Here is a 19,095-nt window from a genome sequence, read left to right as displayed (position 1 = left end):
GCTAACTTAGTCAACACCATCTGCCCAGTCCACATGAGGAAAAGAAAAACACAAGGAAACCGTTTTAAGAATTTATTCTAAAAAAATAAATAAAAAAAGAATTTATTCTAAGATTTATGGTCCAACATTTCACTATGACAGTCACTTTGTTCCCACAACATCCTATTCAAAGACTTGCTGGCGACCTAAGTCTGTCGTTTTCTCTGAACAGGCCCTTGTTTCCCATCCTGTCCGTGATTTCCAGCTGCTTTTTGTGCTCACTGTTGACTACTGTCCGTGATAACTTGGGGAGGCACGCGGCATGTTTCCAAACCAAGGGATGAATAGTCTGGCATTTGAGGAAGGACTGAAAAAGGACACTTCGGTCTGGAACCATATAAGCTGGGAGGATGTGTTCTCAAAGGCTTAAAGTAATGGATATAGACTGAGAATGGCAAAAACAATCTTGAAAAAGAAGAACCAAGTTGAAGGACTCATACTTCCTGGCATTAAAACTTATTACAAGGCTATAGCAATCAAGATGGTATGGTACTAGAATAGGCATATAGACCAACGGAACAGAATCAGAGTCCAGAAATAAACTTCCACTGTGGTAAATATATTTTCAACAAGGGCGCTAAGACAATTCAGTGGGAGAAAGAATGGTCTTTTTTTTTTTTTTAACTTTTCTTTTCTAAGCATGCACTGCCTAGAACCTCCAGTACAACGTTGAAAAAAAAAATATGTGAGAGGATATTCTTGCCCTGTTCTCAGTCTTATCAGGATCGAGTTCAGTCTCTCACTCTCAAGTACAATAGCATGGTAAGTATTTTATACTGTCCTTTACAGATAGAAGTTTCCTTCTGTTCTTAGTGTGCTTATTTTATCATGAATGATGGTTCAATTTTGTCAGATGTTTTTACCTGCATCTCTAGAAATGATATAATTTTTCTATTTTAATTATTATGATATTATTTTAAACAATGTGTTTTTTTAAAGATTTTATTTATTTATTCATGAGAGAGAGAGAGAGAAGCAGAGGGAGAAGCAGGCTTCCCCACTGAGCAGGGAGCCTGATGCGGGACTCAATCCCAGGACCCTGGGATCATGACCTGAGCCGAAGGCAGACGCCTAACCATCTGAGCCACCCAGGCGCCCTCTATTTTAATTATTAATGTGGCAAATTGCATTTGGTTTCATAAAAATGTTAAATTTTATATTTCTGCAATAAGCCCCGTTTAATCATGATGCACCATTCTTTATATATTGTTGAATTTGATTTGATATTTTCTTTAGAATTTTGCATCTATTTTCATGAGAAATATTGTTCTACAATTTTGTTTTTTTCTTTTTTTTAAGTTTCTATTTATTCATTTGAGACACAGAGATACAGAGAGAGAGAGAGAGAGAGAGAGAGCATGAGCAGGGAGAGAGGCAGAGGGAGAAGGAGAAGCGGGCTCTCTGCTGAGCCAGGAGCCCGATGTGGGGCTCGATCCCAGGACCCTGGGATTACGACCTGAGCTGAAGGCAGATGCTTAACCATCTGAGCTACCCAGGTGCCCCTAATTTTCTTTTTTTCTAATGCATAGTTGGTTTTGGTATCAGGGTAGTTCTGGCCCCCTAAATGCATTGAGAAGTGTTCCTCTATTTTCTGAAAGTTTATGTCAAATTGATTTTTTAAAATTTTAAATATTTGGTAAAATCCACCTGTAAACCCTCCGCCCCCCCCAAGGAAAAGGACAGTAACAAATGTTGACAAACATGTGGTGAAGTTGAAACCTTCCATACATAGCTGATGGTAGTGTGAAATGGTAGAGCTACTTTGGAGAATGGTTTGACAGTTTATCAAAATAGAATTACCTTATGACTCAGGCATTCCACTCCTAGAGATATATCCCAGGAGAATTGAAAACATATGTCCAGACAAAAACTTGTGCATGAACATTCACAACAGCATTAGTCATAGTAACCTCAAGTTGGAAACAACTCAAAAGGCTACAACTGATGGATAAATAAACAAAATGTGGTATATCTATACAACTGAATGTTACTTGAATTGAATTTAGTAAATAAGAATGAAGTGCTGATAACATGCTACAACATGAATGAACCTTGAAAACATCACGCTAACTGAAAAAAGTCAGTCATCAAGGCCACATATTTTGTATGATTCAACTTGTATGAAGTGGGCGACGGTATAGAGACAAAAAGTGGATTCATGTTTGACTAGAGCTGGTGGCAGAGAGGGATGGGTAATGGCTGCTGATGGGTATAGAATTTCCTTTGGGGATAATGAAAATATTCTAAAATTAGATGATGATTACACAACTCCATGCCATCGCATACTTTAAATAGGTAAACTGTATAATATGTGAATTTCATCTCAATGAAGCTTTTGAAATATGCTATGGCAAAAAATAAAAGCATGTAGTATTTATAGGATAGTCCAGAAAGGAAAATGAAGAAATAATATGCAAACTGAACTCTGAAAAATGTTTAGGAATTAACTAGGTGAAGAGCAAAAGGAAGAGTCTAATAGACTGAAGCAACAGTGTAGACAAATCTTGACATAGGAAAGATTGTATTGAAGGCTGTAGTAGGCGGAATGCTATAATGGCCCCCAGAGCCCCAGAGTCCCCACCCTGATGTTTACGCCCTGTGCAGTCTCCTCCCTGTTAATGTGGTGGAGACCCATGGCTTACTTCCAGACAATAGAATATGACAAAAGTGAAGAGATTTTCTAGATGCTGTTGAAGTTCCAAATCAGTTAATTTGAGTTAATCAAAGTGAAATTATCCTGAATAGGTCTGACTTAATTAGATGAAAACTCATAAGAGAGGGCCTGGGGACTCTCTGAGGAGAGAGACTCTCTCTCTGTTGCTGTTTTTGAGGAAGCAATGTGGCCTGTTGTGAGAAGGCCTCCTGAGAGAGCAATGTGGCACAGAGATGCGGCCTCTAGGAAGCTTCCTAGTGTGGCCTCTAGGAACTGAGAGTGTTTCTCAGACGAAAGCCAGCAAGAAAACAGGGACCATACTCTAGATGCAAGAAAATAAATTTTGCCAACAACACAAATGAGATTAGAAGTTGCTTCTTCCCCAACTGATTCTGTAGATGAAAATGCAGCCCTGCTGCCCCCTTGACTGCAGCCTGGTGAGACCTGAAGGCAGAGGGCCAAGCTCAGGTGTGACTGCAGTCCTGGCCCACAGGAACTTTGACAGAATATATGTGTGTGTGGTTGCAAGCCTCTAAATTTCTGGTAATTTTAATACAGCAAATAAAACAGAACAGTGTTGCTAGAGCTTTAGGAATGGGGTGATAGGAAGTAGGGAGTATGGGAGTGTGGGAGAATGGAACAAGACACACCAGAGAGGGGGCATGGTCAGATCAAGTAATTTCTCCTTTTACAGGTGAATGAGAAACCATGGCTGGTTTCTGAGCAGGTGATAGGATACGATTCAAGGAAAAATTTAAAAAGATCTCTCTGGCAGTTTTCTAGAGAATGGATTGGAGATGGGCAAGACAGAAGTCATGGATGGTTAGAATACTTACAATTCTAGGGAGGGATTTAATTAAGTGGTAACTTCTAAGGTAGGACAATGAGCTGAGAAGGAGGAAAGCTTGTGTGAACTGAATGAATCCAGGGTGAGGTGGACATTCCAAGTTGGGACTATTTGGGATTCATTTCACTGATTGGAGCAACATCATACAAGACAACTATATTTTCTATTATCAAGAATTGTGAGTCTATATCTCTCAAGTGAAATGTCTCTTTCCAAAGGCATCCAGGACCTCTTGAAAAGAATCTTCTCTGGCACCATCCCAGGCCCCATCCTCCCCAGTGTGTCTCTATCAACCATCTTTCTCTCTTGAAATGGCTCCTTTTCCTTATACATGATCCACAATGTGGCTTTTCCACTTCTTTCTCTTCTTCTTCATGTCCCTGGCTTTTTCTGACCCCTCTTCCTCTTTCTGCCCCCTAGCTGTGGACAAGCATCAACATTTTCCAAACCACCATGGTAGAATTGTGAGGCATCTTTAACTTTTCCATGTCCCTTAGTTTTCTTGTCTTGTCTTGTCTTGTCTTGTCTTTTTTAAGATTTATTTATTTAATTATTTGACAGAAAGAGAGAGAGAGAGGGAGAGAGAGTGAGCTCGTGCAAAGAGGGGGAGCAGCAGGCAGAGGGAGACAAAGAGGCAGGCTCCCTGCAAAGCAGAGAGCCCGATGTGGGGCTTGATCCCAGGGTCCTGGGATCATGACCTGAGCTGAAGGTGGATGTTTAACCGACTGAGCCACCCAGGCGCCCGCCTGTCCCTCAGTTCTGATATCGACATTTCTTGATGATACTTAGACTCAAATATTTTGCAGTCACAGTTTGGAAAGGTATGAGAGATCATAACTCTAGTTCAACAATCCTTATTTTACAGATAAGGATTCTGAGCCTAGTGAGGGCAAACCAAGCTTTTATATCCTTTCTTCTTCTTTCTTCTTTCTTTTCTCCTCCTCCTCCTCCTCCTCCTCCTCCTCCTCCTCCTCCTCCTCCTCCTCCTCCTCCTTCTTCTTCTTCTTCTTCTTCTTCTTCTCCTCCTTCTCCTTCTCCTTCTCCTTCTCCTTCTCCTTCTCCTTCTCCTTCTCCTTCTCCTTCTCCTTCTTCTTCTTCATCTCCATGGTGGTCATTTCAGGTTAATCTATTACCTTTTATTTAGATTACTGTAATAGATTCCCATTTATATGCTAATCTGCCTGAAATTCTTCTTTAGTTATTTGTTAGTTAGTTATTCTATTAAGATGTTATTAATTCATTTAATAAATACTTCTTGAACATTCCTTTCTACCCATTTTCTAAGCTCTGGAGTAAACATGACAGAGTCAGGATACTCATGCTGCATTAAATTTATTTTTCAACTTCTTATACAATAGGAGACAAATGACAAATAAACAACAACAACAAAAATGTATGTGTCCCTGAGTGACAAAGAGATATGTTAGGATGCTATGAAGAAAACCTAAGCAGTGTATACAAGTATAGAATGATAGAATCCTTATTTGAGGAACATGCTGAACAGTGCGAGAATGAAGTGTGGGACCCAGCTAAACAAAGATCTGGAGGAAAAGCATGGCAGTAGTAATGCACTAATCAGCAAGTACAAAGGCCCTAAGGCAGGTAAGTCTTGATGCCTTTGACAAAGAGCAAGAAAGTCGTTATGGCTGGAGTAGAGGAAGCAAGGTGATGGTTGGTAGGAGGTCAGGTCAGAGAAGGTACAAAATGGCCAGGTCATTAGAGGCTACCCAACCTGTTCAAACATGTTTCCTCATGCTTCAATGAATAAAATTCAGTCTCCTTGAACAGGTAACCAAGGCTCTCTGTTGGTTATTTTATTTGAATTTGTCCAACTTTATCTTTCACAGCTCTCTTACATGAATTCTATATATCAGTCCAACTAGTCTATTCATTAGACACTAAGTTACTTTGCATGGCCATGCTATGAGAATGTTCTCCCTTCCCTATGCAATCTCTGACTATTGAAATTGGCAGGATCTATAGGGTCTAGTTCAAGTCTCTTCAAAGAATCCTCCTGATTGGAAAGTTCTGCTTGTCAGTGTCATTATAAAGTTATATCTTCTTTACATTAGAGTGTGTGTGTGGGTGTGTTGTCTTCTCTATGATGCATTTCAAGCTTCTAGAGACTTGCTAATCATAGTTTTGTATCCCCTTTGTATCTTGGGTAAAGCCTTATAGAAATTTAAATATGATTTAAAAGTGACTCGATTAAAGAATCACATGTAATAGCTTTGAAAGAAAAATGATTGCAAAGTTTCATCCTTTCATTTCTGCAGGATACAATGGGATACTGATATAAACATACAATGTAATTTATTTTTATTTTTTTATTTTTTGTTTATTTATTTTTTACTTTCCAGTAACATTGTCCAATAACATTGGGATGTTCATTCATTCACATTTTATTTATTTGACAAATATTTATTGCATGTCATGGTAAGAGTTGAGGAAACAAAACAAAAAGGTCAAAATGGCTATTGCTCCAAACTTCATGGAACTTGCAAGTACATAGGATGGTTTATTTTAATGGGAGTTGTATATGTATTCAGTGATTTTAAAATCAGAGGCTGTGTAATATAGTGGAAAGAGGGAAACAAACAAACATTTAATGAGTACCTCCTAATAAAGGCATATGTCATCTCATTTCTCACTTTTCGCTATAGTACACCATCTTATGTCATGAATGCATAGATGCACATGTTTACCATTTTTAAACAATTATTTATAAATTTTATCTGGTAGGAAAATGTCAGTATGTCTCCTAATTATAAACTCTATTCATAAACTTACTCAACAACAAACATTTGTTGAAGGACTTTACTGCCAGATGTGGTGAGGTGGGTAGTCTAGTAAATAAGATAGGCAATTTTCCTGCTTTCAAGGAGATTGTCTTTGAGTAGTTGTAGCAATTTTAAATTAGCACTATAAATATACTATTTTAGTATTAATTAAAATTAATCTTCGTGGCAAAGAAGAGACATTCTTTCTTCTGTGGATATAGGATTCTTGAATCTGTATTCCATAAATCAGTGAGGCCAGCTCTGCAGTACCAGGAAGGTTAGTGGGCAGAGGAAGAGGGACAGCCATGTCCACCTGTGCCAGGGTCTCCAAGAGAGCTGCACAATATGGGTCTTATGCCCAAGATAAAATTTGTTTTCCACCCCATTTCATAATAAATGTAATATTAAAACAGAGGACAGGATTTATATAAAGAAATAGATATTTGCCCACTCCTTTCTTTAAGTGTTGGAAAATTATATTTTTTAAAATGTTTTTGTGGGGGGTGGATGGGGTGGTATACAAACCGAAATCTGTTTTTATTTATTTATTTTAACTTAAATTTTAGGTAGTTAACATAATTTAGATTGTTAGCTGATATTCAATAAATACTGGTTATATTAATGAAAGAATTTATAAAATATTGGGAAGAATGGTTTAGTTTTTTTCCAAGCGTGATAAATTCTTATATCCTTAAACAAGAAACATTCTTATATCACTTTTCATTCGCGGGACTAGACTGTGTAAACAATCTATTATTTATGAATCTTCCTTTGTAAATAATGAAACTATAAAAACTGAGGACACCTAACAATAATACACATTTCTTCTAAGAGTTCTAATACTCTCAGAAGGTTTTATCAGTGTTAGTGTTGACGAGGAGATTGCACAGCTTGCTACAAACACTCTACGGAAATTGAAATCGATCTTTCCTCAAGGCTTCTACGAAGTCATCTTTCAAGACCTGCCATAATCTCGATGTTCCCAAAGCAATCCACAGAAGTTTTTGCAGTCTCTTTTTCTGTTTTTCTTGTTCTTATTCCTTTCTCTTTTCTCCCGAATTGTGAGTTTTCGTGCTTGTCGTTTTGTTAAAAGTATGCATACTAACTTTAAAGATCAAACATTATGGAGTAAAGAAATATAACCAAAAGTATCATTTGCACAAAAACATTATTAGCATTCTGGTGTAATATTCCGTAATCTGTATCTCTGTATTTCAGTTACTATTATTTCATGACTATCAATAAACAAAGATCTATGTCATAATTGTAATTACCACACAGTTATTCTTTGTATATTTGTGCATACTTAATCAGTTCCCACTTACCACTGAGGACCATATTTCTGGTTTCAGAAGGAACTTGTGATCTTCCACTGAAATAATGGGAGAATTATTATGAAATATTGCTTCCATGACATATTTTCAAAGAACGCTGAACAAATAATGCTTTGATATTTTTAGAGACATACATTTTCCAGTAAAAAATATTTGGCTAGGTGTGACATACACAACATATACTGGGGTTGGGTGAATTTCTAGAGGTCAGTTAAATGCTACGTAATAAAGTTATTTTTACCCTGGGTCACTGGTTCTTAATCCTGGCTGCAAATGACACACATCCCTTGAACTTTGAAAAAAATAACCATACTCAGATTGCACCCTGAACCAATAAGAATGAATCTTTGAATGAAACCAAGGCTTCTGCTGGATTTAAAATCTCCTAGGTCGGGACGCCTGGGTGGCTTAGTTGATTGAGCATCTGCCTTCGGCTCAGGTCATGACCCCAGGGTCCTGGGATTGAGTCCCACATCAGGCTCCTTGCTCAGCAGGGGGCCTACTTCTCCCTCTGCCTGCCACTCCCCCTGCTTGTGCTCTCTCTCTCTCTTTCTCTCAGTCTGACAAATAAATAAATAAAATCTTATAAAAAAATAAAAATAAATAAAAGCTCCTAAGTGGGGGCACCTGGGTAGTGCAGTGAGTTAAGCACTGACTCTTGGTTTTGGCTCAGGTCATGATCTCAGGGTCATGATCTCAGGGTTGTAAGATCGAACCCTGAATGGGGCTTTGCGCTCAGCACAGAGTCTGCTTGGGTTTCTCTCTCCCTCTCCCTCTGCCCTTCTCCCCTGCTCTCTCTCTAAGATAAATAAATAAATCTTTTTTTAAAAAATTAAAAGCTCCTAAATGAATGTGTAAAGTGAAGGTTGAGAATCACTGAGTATGATTCCAAAGTAATTTGGATCTGTAGTATGCAGAATTCATACTACAAAGGTTGATAAATAAAAGCATCTTTTCTTTTGGGGAGAATGGAAGTTCATCTTAAAATAGGGGAAATATTCATATGTATAGTGCATACACAGAGTTTGTTCATCCTAGCTTGTAGAATCTCTTTTTGTGTATGCCACTTACCCGTAAGCATTCTCTGAGAACCCAGTTTAATGCTAACGGATGGTTTGAAAAGAACAACTTATGGCTATTTCTCCTTTTACCTGAGGACAAACCACCATGGTTTTCCTTGTAGGCTCAAGGCTAGACTTGTGGATTATTTATCCCAAGTGGAACATTTTGATAATGTAGCATTTTGGATTAGCTGAATTAAAATTATGATATGGGCTTTCTTTGAGAGACACCAAAGTGTAGTGTAAGAAGGGGAGGAAAACAGGAAAGATGAAGGGAAGTTTACTGTCATTTGAAGTGACTGAACTAGACCTTGATAGGAATGGTGCCTCAGAGCTATAGGGACAATATCATATTTTTCATTTTACCAAGGTATAGAAAGAAATGGAAATATGTCTACTTGCACAAACCTCAAAGCATACAAATCTAAAAGCATCCAAAAAAGGTGACTTTCACTGAAATAAAATCTATAGAAAGCAATGTTTCCATGGGACACTGAAAAGTTACAGGCAAAAATGTCTCACAAGCATACCGATATTTTTTGGTATTTCTTTTCTTGTATTTTTTTAATCACAGATAAAATGATTGTAGGTTAAAGGCTAAAGGGCAACTTTGAACTAAATGGAAAACTTTTGTCTTTGAATTAGTATTTCCTTAATTCTCTAATGCCAGGAACATTTGCATTTTGAATAGAATTTTAAAACATACTGTAATTTTTAAAAAGCAATAAAAACACATTTACTGTAGTTAAGAATATGTGAAATAGGTTAAGGTACAAGAAATAATCAATATAATTGGATATTTTCAGCCAATTATTACTGTACAGGCATGATTGTTTTTTGAATCTAGTTTAAGAGTATTATAGAATACATCTCACACAAAATAATTCAATGATGTTTTTCGTTCTTTTTTAAATTTCATAGGCAGTTATAACAAATTGGAAAAAATTATTTCATGACATTTAATGATGATGAAAATGTTCTTTGCATATTTTGTTTTTTAATTGTTTGTGTTTAAGTTAATAAAGAACCCACATTGCTGCTATAGCATAATTTATGGTTGTAACAAATATTCCCTGGTCAAGACATTGACTATATAACATCAGGCAGACCTATAATTTTATGCAAAAGTTTTATGAGAAAAATGAATAGGATAACCCAAACAACTGTGGAAGTTGTCAATATCTAGAAATTTGACAGTATGTAGACATTATCTACAAATTTGACGGATATAGATGGTATATAAATCTTCAAATGATTATTTCAATGTTTTTAATTGTTGAGATAATCCTCAGGTATAAAGTTATATTTCCTATTCTTCACAAAGGATAAGATCTTTTATGTACAGGGTTTGCTTTAGATAGTAGCACGTCACAGTTATAAGGGGCTTGCTTGCAAGAGCTCTTGAGATTCAGACAATTAAACGTTCCTAGAGCACTGGGCTCACAAAATGATTCAGAAAACCATCAAAAATAGAAGAGGTAAATGAAAAGATTAAAATAAGCAGAATTTCCAAATTCATTAATCAGAGTTTTTGTCATTTTTCCTGGGAATGGTTTAGGACAGAGTTATGAGGCACTGGGACTGGACCAAAAATTGTTCTTTCTCAATCCTAAGAACACATACTTAAAGCAGTTAAAGAATTGAGTTATGAACATGTGTTTTTTTTTTTACATCACTGTTTTTTGTTCCAGTTTTATTCTAGCCTGAACTCAGAATTGTACTGTTTTGGGGGGTGCCTGGGTGGCTTGGTCGGTTAAACGTCTGCCTTCAACTCAGGTCATGATCCCAGGGTCCTGGGATGGAGCCCTGAATCGGGCTCCCTGCTCCGTGGGAAGCCTGCTTCTCCCTCTCCCTCTGCTGCTCCCCCTGCTTGTGCTCTCTCTCTCTCTCTCAAATACATAAATAAAATCTTTAAAAAAATTAAAATAAAATAAAAGAATTGTACTGTTTTGAAGCAGTTTTAATTTTAGTTTATGTGAAAGTTTTGTGTTAGAGTTAAGTATTGTTTTTATTTTGTATTACATATGATAGTGGGTGGAGGGATGCTAGGAAAAAAATGCATCAGGCAAGCCTAATTGAATTTGGTGATGAGACCATGTGAATAATAGCCAGGAGCCCTCAGTTCTAGCTTAAAGTTTGCTTCATTCTCTTTGTGTGGCCGTGGTGAATCATTCACTTGTTCTCGTGTCTCTTACCTCATCTATCAGAGAGAAAAATATTTACCCATTCATATACAGATTACCTATTTCTTGAGGGTAGAGACCTTGTCATCTTTAAGAATTTTTCCCTAACATTTTTTATAGTGCTGATCATTGGCAGTTACTTGAAAACAATTGGTCTAATATTTAATACATGAATGAAATGAATTGAGATGCTAGGTGCATAAATTATTAAATTATAAGTATTAAATAATTATACAATGGTATTATTAAAGAATACATGTAGATGGATTATGGAGACAGCTGTCCATCCATTTTGATTACTTTGATCAAATCTGAGAAAGTAACTGTATGATTTCGCAGAAATATCACTGAACTGCAGATCAGGAGCCATAGGGTCTAAGAATGGCCTAGAGTCTCACCAAAGTCACGGAGTCTTAGAGTTGAACAGATGGAGATGTTCTCCAAGGTCTTCTTCTTTCTCTCATTTTATGAATGAGAAAAGCAGTGGTCACTTATCCATAGTCTTACAGTTACTAATACCCAGTTCTTCTTGTTTCCTCTTCAGAGACCTTCCTTCCAGAACTTGGCCAAGTCCTTGACCATACTAGCCAAATGTCTTCTTCTCTAGGAGGTTGCATTAGGTGATCATTGGAGTTTCTTAGTATTACAAATCTGGATCGTTTAAAGGGGAAAATCTCTTTTTTTGTTGGTTTCTATTTTCTATTTGTATCCCCAATAAATTAAAACAGTAAAGGATTCTTCAGTAATGCTTATTGTCACTTTGCTGACATTTTATTTCTAAATGGAATAATGAACTACAAAAGAACAACAACAACAAAAACTCTATAACACATTTAAAGTGAGAAATAAAAGAGTTTGATTCTGAGACTTCTTTGCCAAGGAATTTGTGTGGCCTTTTCCCAATCCAACTAGTAAAAGGCTTAATCCTGTTTCCAGGCAAAACACTTCCAAAGTTGCCAGTGAATGTGGAGGATAGAGTTGGAATCACTCCTGGTAACTTGAACGAATTATTCAGCAAATTTTCAATGCTGTAGGGAGAGAAGACCACAGTAACAAGAATGCCTTTCTTGCCAAATGGGTAAAGTGGGGGAGGGAGGGGCAGAATGTGATGTTGAGAAGGAGAAGAAGCTATCCCAAAGAATCGCCTGAATTCCTTGGGAGAGTGCAGAAGACTCCAACAGTTGTTTTACTCTGGTAATGATTAAGGGTACTTTAGATTTGTTGTGCTTAGAAAGTTAGGGGTTCAAACAGACTGACTCTCCATTAACATTTTAAAATAGTATATATTTTTCCTGTCTTTCTCTTTTTAAAGAAAATCCCTTCCAAGAGATTTATTGGTTTTTCAAGGTTCAGACCCAACCTGATCTTTCTGTGAGGGCCCCAACTCTCTGAGGAATCCATATTGTTTACTGGTGTGTATTTAGTGAGGGAGTAGGAGACTAACCCATTATTTCCTGGTTTCTTACGCATTCAGGCAGTAGGCAAGGCAATAAATAGAAAGATGAGTCTGAACACCTGGGTCTTACTATTAAATCTTACTTGGTGAGATTGAGCAAGAGCCTCCTCTAGGTTGGTTTCTACACCTATGTGATTCTCAAACTGGGGGCTCCAAACTCCCCTGAGTCCTTTAGGATGTCAAGGGAATCCAAAAACCTTAATGTATTTTAAATAAAGCTTAGTTGAAATCCATTATGTCCTCCTCAATTAGGGCACAGTGTCTGCATAAAACTGTCTCTTTATTTTTTATGGCAATAACAATAGCAGCTTAATGTGGCCCCACCAGTTGTCCTGTGCTGAGCAGCTATTCTGATAGAAAGTCATTATGTGCATTAAATTATTTAATTAACAAGTTTTTTTGGTAGATACAATCTTTTAAGACAAAAGGCACTGGGGGGGAAGAAGTATATTTTTTGAAGGATCAAAGATGGGAACCCATGCACTGGGTCATTTCTGAAGTGTTTCCTGGTCCAAGACTGGAAGTCAGGGATTGGTGAACCTGTCCTGTAAAATGGCCACATAGAAGTATTTCAGGTTTTGTGGGCCAAACGATCTCTGTCACTACTCAGTTTTGCTATTACAGAATGAAAACAGCCATGGACAATATATAGGTGAATAAATTTGTCTGTGCTCTCAAAAAACTTTATTTCTAAAAATAAGCAGTGGGTTAAATTTGGCCAGCCGACAATAGTTTGCTGATCCCTCCCTTTGGTGATCCCTGAAACTCTGAGACTGCTTACTCATCAAGAGAAGAGATACAGAGACAGAAGGAAAGGTAAGCAGGAAGGAATACGTCTCATGTCTATTAAAGCCTTATGCTTAAGTTTTTTATACCAGGTGCATTGATAAAATGACATCATAGGAATTAAGTTTTTAATAAAAATTTTCAACTTTTTTCTTGTCAGTTCAGATGGAAGAATAAATAACGGGGAGGTGGGGGTCGTATCAACCCCAGGCACAACCAGACTGGCCAAGAAACACACCGGCCTAGGCTCAAGGGATAGGAATGTTTGCTTACCATTCAAATAAACCTGTAGGACAAGTAGCTAACCAGTACTACCCTAGAGATATAATCACCAGATGTACCTAATGGAGTCTCTAACATAAATAATAAAGACATCTATTTTTTTTTCAGATTCTAAGTCTCTTGGGATGGAGAAGACTTCCTGGGGTACCAGATGAAGTGGCACGAGAACACCTGCTAGCATGACTCATGGTCTTCCAATCAATGGTGTTTACCTTCTCAGGAGATTTCTGCCCCAAATTTTGCCCTTAAAAACCTTCACTTGCAAGCCATCAGGGAGTCTGAGACTTACAGCATTAGTTCCCCATTCCCATGGACGATGCTCAACCAATAAATAGCCTATCTTTCTTCACTGCAAAAGCCCGGTGTCAGTTTTTATTGAGTTGCTGTTGAATCGGGCAGACAAACTCTCCTTTGGTTTGGTTACAATAAGCAATGCCCTCAAGTTGTTGTATTTGTCTTCATAGTGTCAAGCCTACATTCATACTAGCCCACATTGAGCTGGATGCAGTATAAGCAGTAGCAGTTTTACCCCAAAGAGCATGCTGCAGGGCTCCAAGCTCAGCTCTCCTTTTGAGATTCCTAACTGGGGCAAGTAGAAGACTCAGTACTGTGGACAGAAAGTCCCAGAAGATGGTTTTGTTCTGTATAGCAGAAGCCCTAGTTCAGACCAAATATCTGTGTTCTGTTCCTTCATTTTCACTAGAACTTCTCGTTTGTAGCTGCAATCATGGCTGCCTGGATTAAATATTTTTTGGCCTTTTGAGGCTGGTTTGGTTTCATGACTAAGGTTTGGCTAATGGGAAATAAGCAGAGGTGTTGTGTATGACTTAATGGAAATATTCTGGGAGGGAGGTGGTGTGCTTTTCTTATTCCCTTTTTCCTATTGGCTAAAATGCAGACACAATGGCTGGAGTTCCAGCAGGTATATGGATTAGGAGGAGAAAGTCACATGCTGAGAATGACAGAGTTGCAAGTTGAAAGGAACCTGGATCCCTGATGATTTTGTGAGAGAGAAATCAATGTCTAGTTTCTAAAGAACATCATTAATTTAGATTTTCTTGCTTTGGAACAAAATTCTAACTGAAACATCCACTTGCTCTCAGAAAAGAGGGCAGTCCTGGCCTCAATTTAGAAATTTATATTCATCTAGACTTGGGAAAATCCCTACTTCTATTTTGATTTGAATAGTCCTAGGATTTGCCCTGCACTTCTAAATCATTCATTGGTCAGGGGACTTTCCAGAAATTGGTTCTTTGACTGGGGGTGGAGGATGAGGGAGTTGTGGTCCCTCTGGCATGTTATCTCAGATACATTCCTCTATCTCATGAGATCCACAGGGTTATATTTGGATTTGTATTAAAATATGTTGTAAGCCTTTGCTGCTTTCTTGTACTACTTACTGTTCATCCAGCTGTAGAGTTTCAAAGGAAAAGGTCAAGCTCTTCCTTTCCATTGGTTCTGTGAGATTTCTTACCCCATTTGTCTGACCTACTAGTTTTTTCTAGTAAGCCTCATTTTTTTATATGCAAGTATTGGCATTGTCTTCCTGTTGGGGAAAGCCAGGTAAGCATGAGAGTTGTGACTACATAACTCACAAACAAGAAGGTCTAGTTCTCTGGAATACAAGAAGACCTACCCCTATAGACTCTGGAATGAACCACAACTTACTGTACCATTTCCAAAACGTGAAGGCAAGTGGGGAGAGAGTGAGTTCAGAGTGAGACAGACTTAGATTTAAGGCTATTGTCCATAGATGTGTTATCAATTCATCCCAACATTTGTGTTTTCATTAAGTATTGATTGAGTACTTCTTATATTCCAGGAACTCTTAGAGAGGCTAGGGGACTGGTGGCAAACAAGATATGCAAATTCACTATTCTCACTGAGGTTATATTCTAATGGGGGTAGACAGAAAACGAAACCACAAACTCAAAAAAAGATGATTTTAAGTAATGTATGCAAAGAATAACACAGGGAGTTGTTTGGGAGGGTGAAAAATCTAGATTGGGTGCTCTAGACAGCTTTTATGAATAGGTGATATTCCAGCAGAGAATTGAATGGCAAGAAGCACCCTGCCATCTTGAACTTCCAATGCACAGGCTCTAAAGAAAGAGAGATCTTGGAGGGTTGGAGGAGTAGAAAACAGATCAGAATGGCTGTGGAGCAGTGAGGGAGGAGATAATGGTGGGAAGGAAGCTGGAAGGGGAGAGGACACCCAGGATATATATACCTTGAAGACCATGGAAAGGAATTTGAATTTTATTCAAAGAACAATGAAAGCTATTAGAACTTTTTTAGTAGACGATTGACACAATGTATTATAAAATATAATTCTGATGGTCATGTAGAAAATAGAATATAAATGAAATGACTTGAACACTTAAATGTAAAATTAGACATTTTTGAGGTACTGATATAAGTCTGTTCATATTAGCCAAGCTAAAGGAAGTTTGACTTGTTCACAAAATGGTGTTCTTCATGTTAATTCAACTTGAAAATAAAATAATATAAATAAAATAATGAACCTCTTAACTCTGAGTAGACAAGAGTCTTTATTAATCTAGAAATTAAGATGCATCAGGAAGTACAGGCCTATTTAGACCAGTCACTTCCAGCTCAGGAAAAGTTTACAAGGCTGTTTCTGAATTTGAAGGCCATTCAAATGCTTTGGACGACTTGCTATCAAGGAAATTAAAATATTTTCTGCAACAAACAGGATGCAATAAATGGTAATAGTAATAAAAATAAATTAAGGAAAAGGTTTTGGTGTGTGTTTGGTTTTTGAAAGAAATGGTCCATGATAGGAAACTATGTGATATATTTCCTTCGTTGGGAAAGAGGTGTCTACCTTGCTCCAAGTAACAAAATATGACCAGGTAGCATAAAGGAGAGAGTCCCTAAAACACTGCCCACATTCTCAGAGCAAAATGGAAGGATCAAAGACAAACAAAATTATTGAATGTCAGATGATTTCAGGCATTTGTGTGCCATGCACTTTTACCGGTTATTTAATTTCACTGAATCTCAACTGTATTAATTAGAAATAATGTTGCCTGCTCAAACATACCTCATAAAACTCTTTTATGTATGTATGTATGATGAGGTAAAAACATTCTAAAAACCATGTAGCCTAAAAAACGTAGCATATTGCTATTATTACATGTAGTAACAGTGATCAGCTTCTTGGAATTAAAGATCCACATTGACATGAAATTTGTTTTATGACATGTTAATCCTATACATTTTAAACATAATACTTAAAAAGTGTTTCCCAGAGAATGGTAGAAATTATACTAACTTGCATATATCGAGCATTTTCCCTGTGCCCAGCACTAGGACAGTTTTCATGATTGTAAGGGCACATTCTCACAAAACTAGCTACTGTTGTCCTTCATTATGATGAAATTGAAACTTAAAGAGGTTACACAGCTTGCCAGGGTGAAAGTTAAGTGGTGGTAGTAAGTAGTGACTCTCGAAGTTAAACCCAAAGTGGTCTAACTCCAGAATTCAAGGCTTTAACCAAACTGCCTTCTTGCTTCTCCATATTTTAATCTTTAATTTAATTATTAGAAAATCATGGGATTGGTCAGTGGTGATACTTAGAAAAATAACTGTTAGTTCAATATAACAAAACATTCAGAAATGTTGTTGCCTGTGACAATCGTGCCTCAAATCTGGTCCAGGCCTGCATGAGCCAGGTCATCCTGGGTGGGGACCAGGCAAGGACATAGGGTGGGATGGGCTGCATGGAGGTTATGGCCAGGGGCCTTGCTTTTTGTTTGGGTGTGGTGGGCCCATCAGGCTTAGTACATTATTAAAAATTATTAATTCAAAAACTTAACTAACTAAAAGCAGACCTTGCCTTAAATGCAACAGCGATAACTATGTCATGAAGTAGGATTATGACTAACCCAAAATTTGAATCTCTGTACTTGATGTCAGCAAAATAAATGAAAATAAAAGAAAGAGAGAGGATTAAATATGAGTGTTCTCAGTTTGAGAACATTCCTTTAAATACCATTTTAGAAGCATCTGAGGAACCAAACTCTCTTTCCCCAAAGGGTGGCACTGTTCTTCTAGCTAAGCCATCTGACTCTCTGCCCTCAGGAAATGCTTGCTTCAGGACTTAAACAAGGTCCTCTCTTGCTTTTCAGTTTCACCTGATGACTCATCTTGGCTGGAGTCTAGTTAGAGGTTGGAGTTGAGTTTTTTCATTAAATAGAAAACTTTAAGCAAATTATTTAATTGAAGAATCTTGAAGAGAATTTAGGAAACTGGCCATGTGGGGAAATTTTGGATGATCCAGTTTTAAACTTGGTTGCGAGAGGGGGAGTGGAATTAGGAGAAAAGGAGACCTGCCCGATGGCCATGGATCAACAATTTTGGAGCAGGACCAAAGCTTCTAGTGAATTGACTGAATGTAGGGCATGGTTGCTGATGCGTGGTCTTTTCCACCTGGGAACCAGAACTCCTCATTTCTAACTAGCTCTGTGAGTTAGAAAATGATAAATAATCTGGGCTTAGATTTTTTTTTTTTTTCTTTGAAATTAAGAGGCTTGGGACACCTGGGTGGCTCAGCCAGTTAAGTATCTGCCTTTGGCTCAGGTCATGATCCCAGGGCCATGGGATCAAGTCCCATATTGGGCTCCTTGTTTGGCCGAGAGCCTGCTTCTCCCTCTGCCTGCCACTCCCCCTGCTTGTGGTCTCTGTCTCTCTGACAAATAAATAAATAAAATCTTAAAAAGAATAAAATAACTTTTAAAAAAATAAAATTAAGAGGCTTGAGCAGATAATATTTAAGCTTCTCTTTTCAGATACATACATACGTATATATGGAGAGAGAGAGATCCCTGAAGTACTTTGGCATACTGAATTACGAGCCAGATTTATATAAAACTATTATTACTTTGCAAATTTTTTATTGAACGTTGAATACTCTTCAGTATAACTGAATGTCATAAGAAGATAAAGTTTTTGCTTTGGAAGTTTATACTGCACACATATTCTCTAAGTAGCTTGCTACATATATGAATTGAATGCATGTTTACAAATCACTTTTTTTCAGACTGGGTTCCCTAGACTCTGATATACTTTACCCCTTTCTTTCTGTTTCTGCTCTGTTTGTTCACCTAACTCTTCCCTAACAAATTTGTATCCCTCTTTAGGATATTGCAAATGTGAATTCTTGTTCGGTCAGCTTGCTTAAAGGAAGATGGATGATTGAACATAAATCATTGTCCATTTGTTTCACTCTTTAGTCTCATCCTGTGAGATTCTTCCGCCTTAGTTGGGGGTTAGGGAGGCTGAAAGTGAGGGTAAGGGTACGGGATACTTCCATTTAAACACAGGAAATGTTTTTGTTTTAAATTTTGCAGCTGGTTTGGCTTTTGGTGGTCATAGGTTAATGGGAAATACATATCTATAAAACTCAAAATGAGCAACATAAATTTAAGATCAGTGCCTAGCACTCATTACTTCTTATTTTCCCAATAACGCCACAAGATAGACTATGAGTATCTTTATTTTACAAATGAGTAAACTAAGGCTTACTGAGTTACATAAATTGCCTCTGATTGCACCATCAGCGATTGGCTAAGCTGGAGTTGTGGCTGGGTCTACTGGCTGTAGGGTGGGCACACCATGGATATGCCCTCCTGAAGTTTATCCACAAATG

Source organism: Zalophus californianus, chromosome 5 (genome assembly GCF_009762305.2).
Source record: "Zalophus californianus isolate mZalCal1 chromosome 5, mZalCal1.pri.v2, whole genome shotgun sequence".
Classification (NCBI taxonomy): domain Eukaryota; kingdom Metazoa; phylum Chordata; class Mammalia; order Carnivora; family Otariidae; genus Zalophus; species Zalophus californianus.
The sequence above is the reverse complement of the archived record's forward strand: the minus strand, read 5'-3'. Positions refer to the sequence as shown.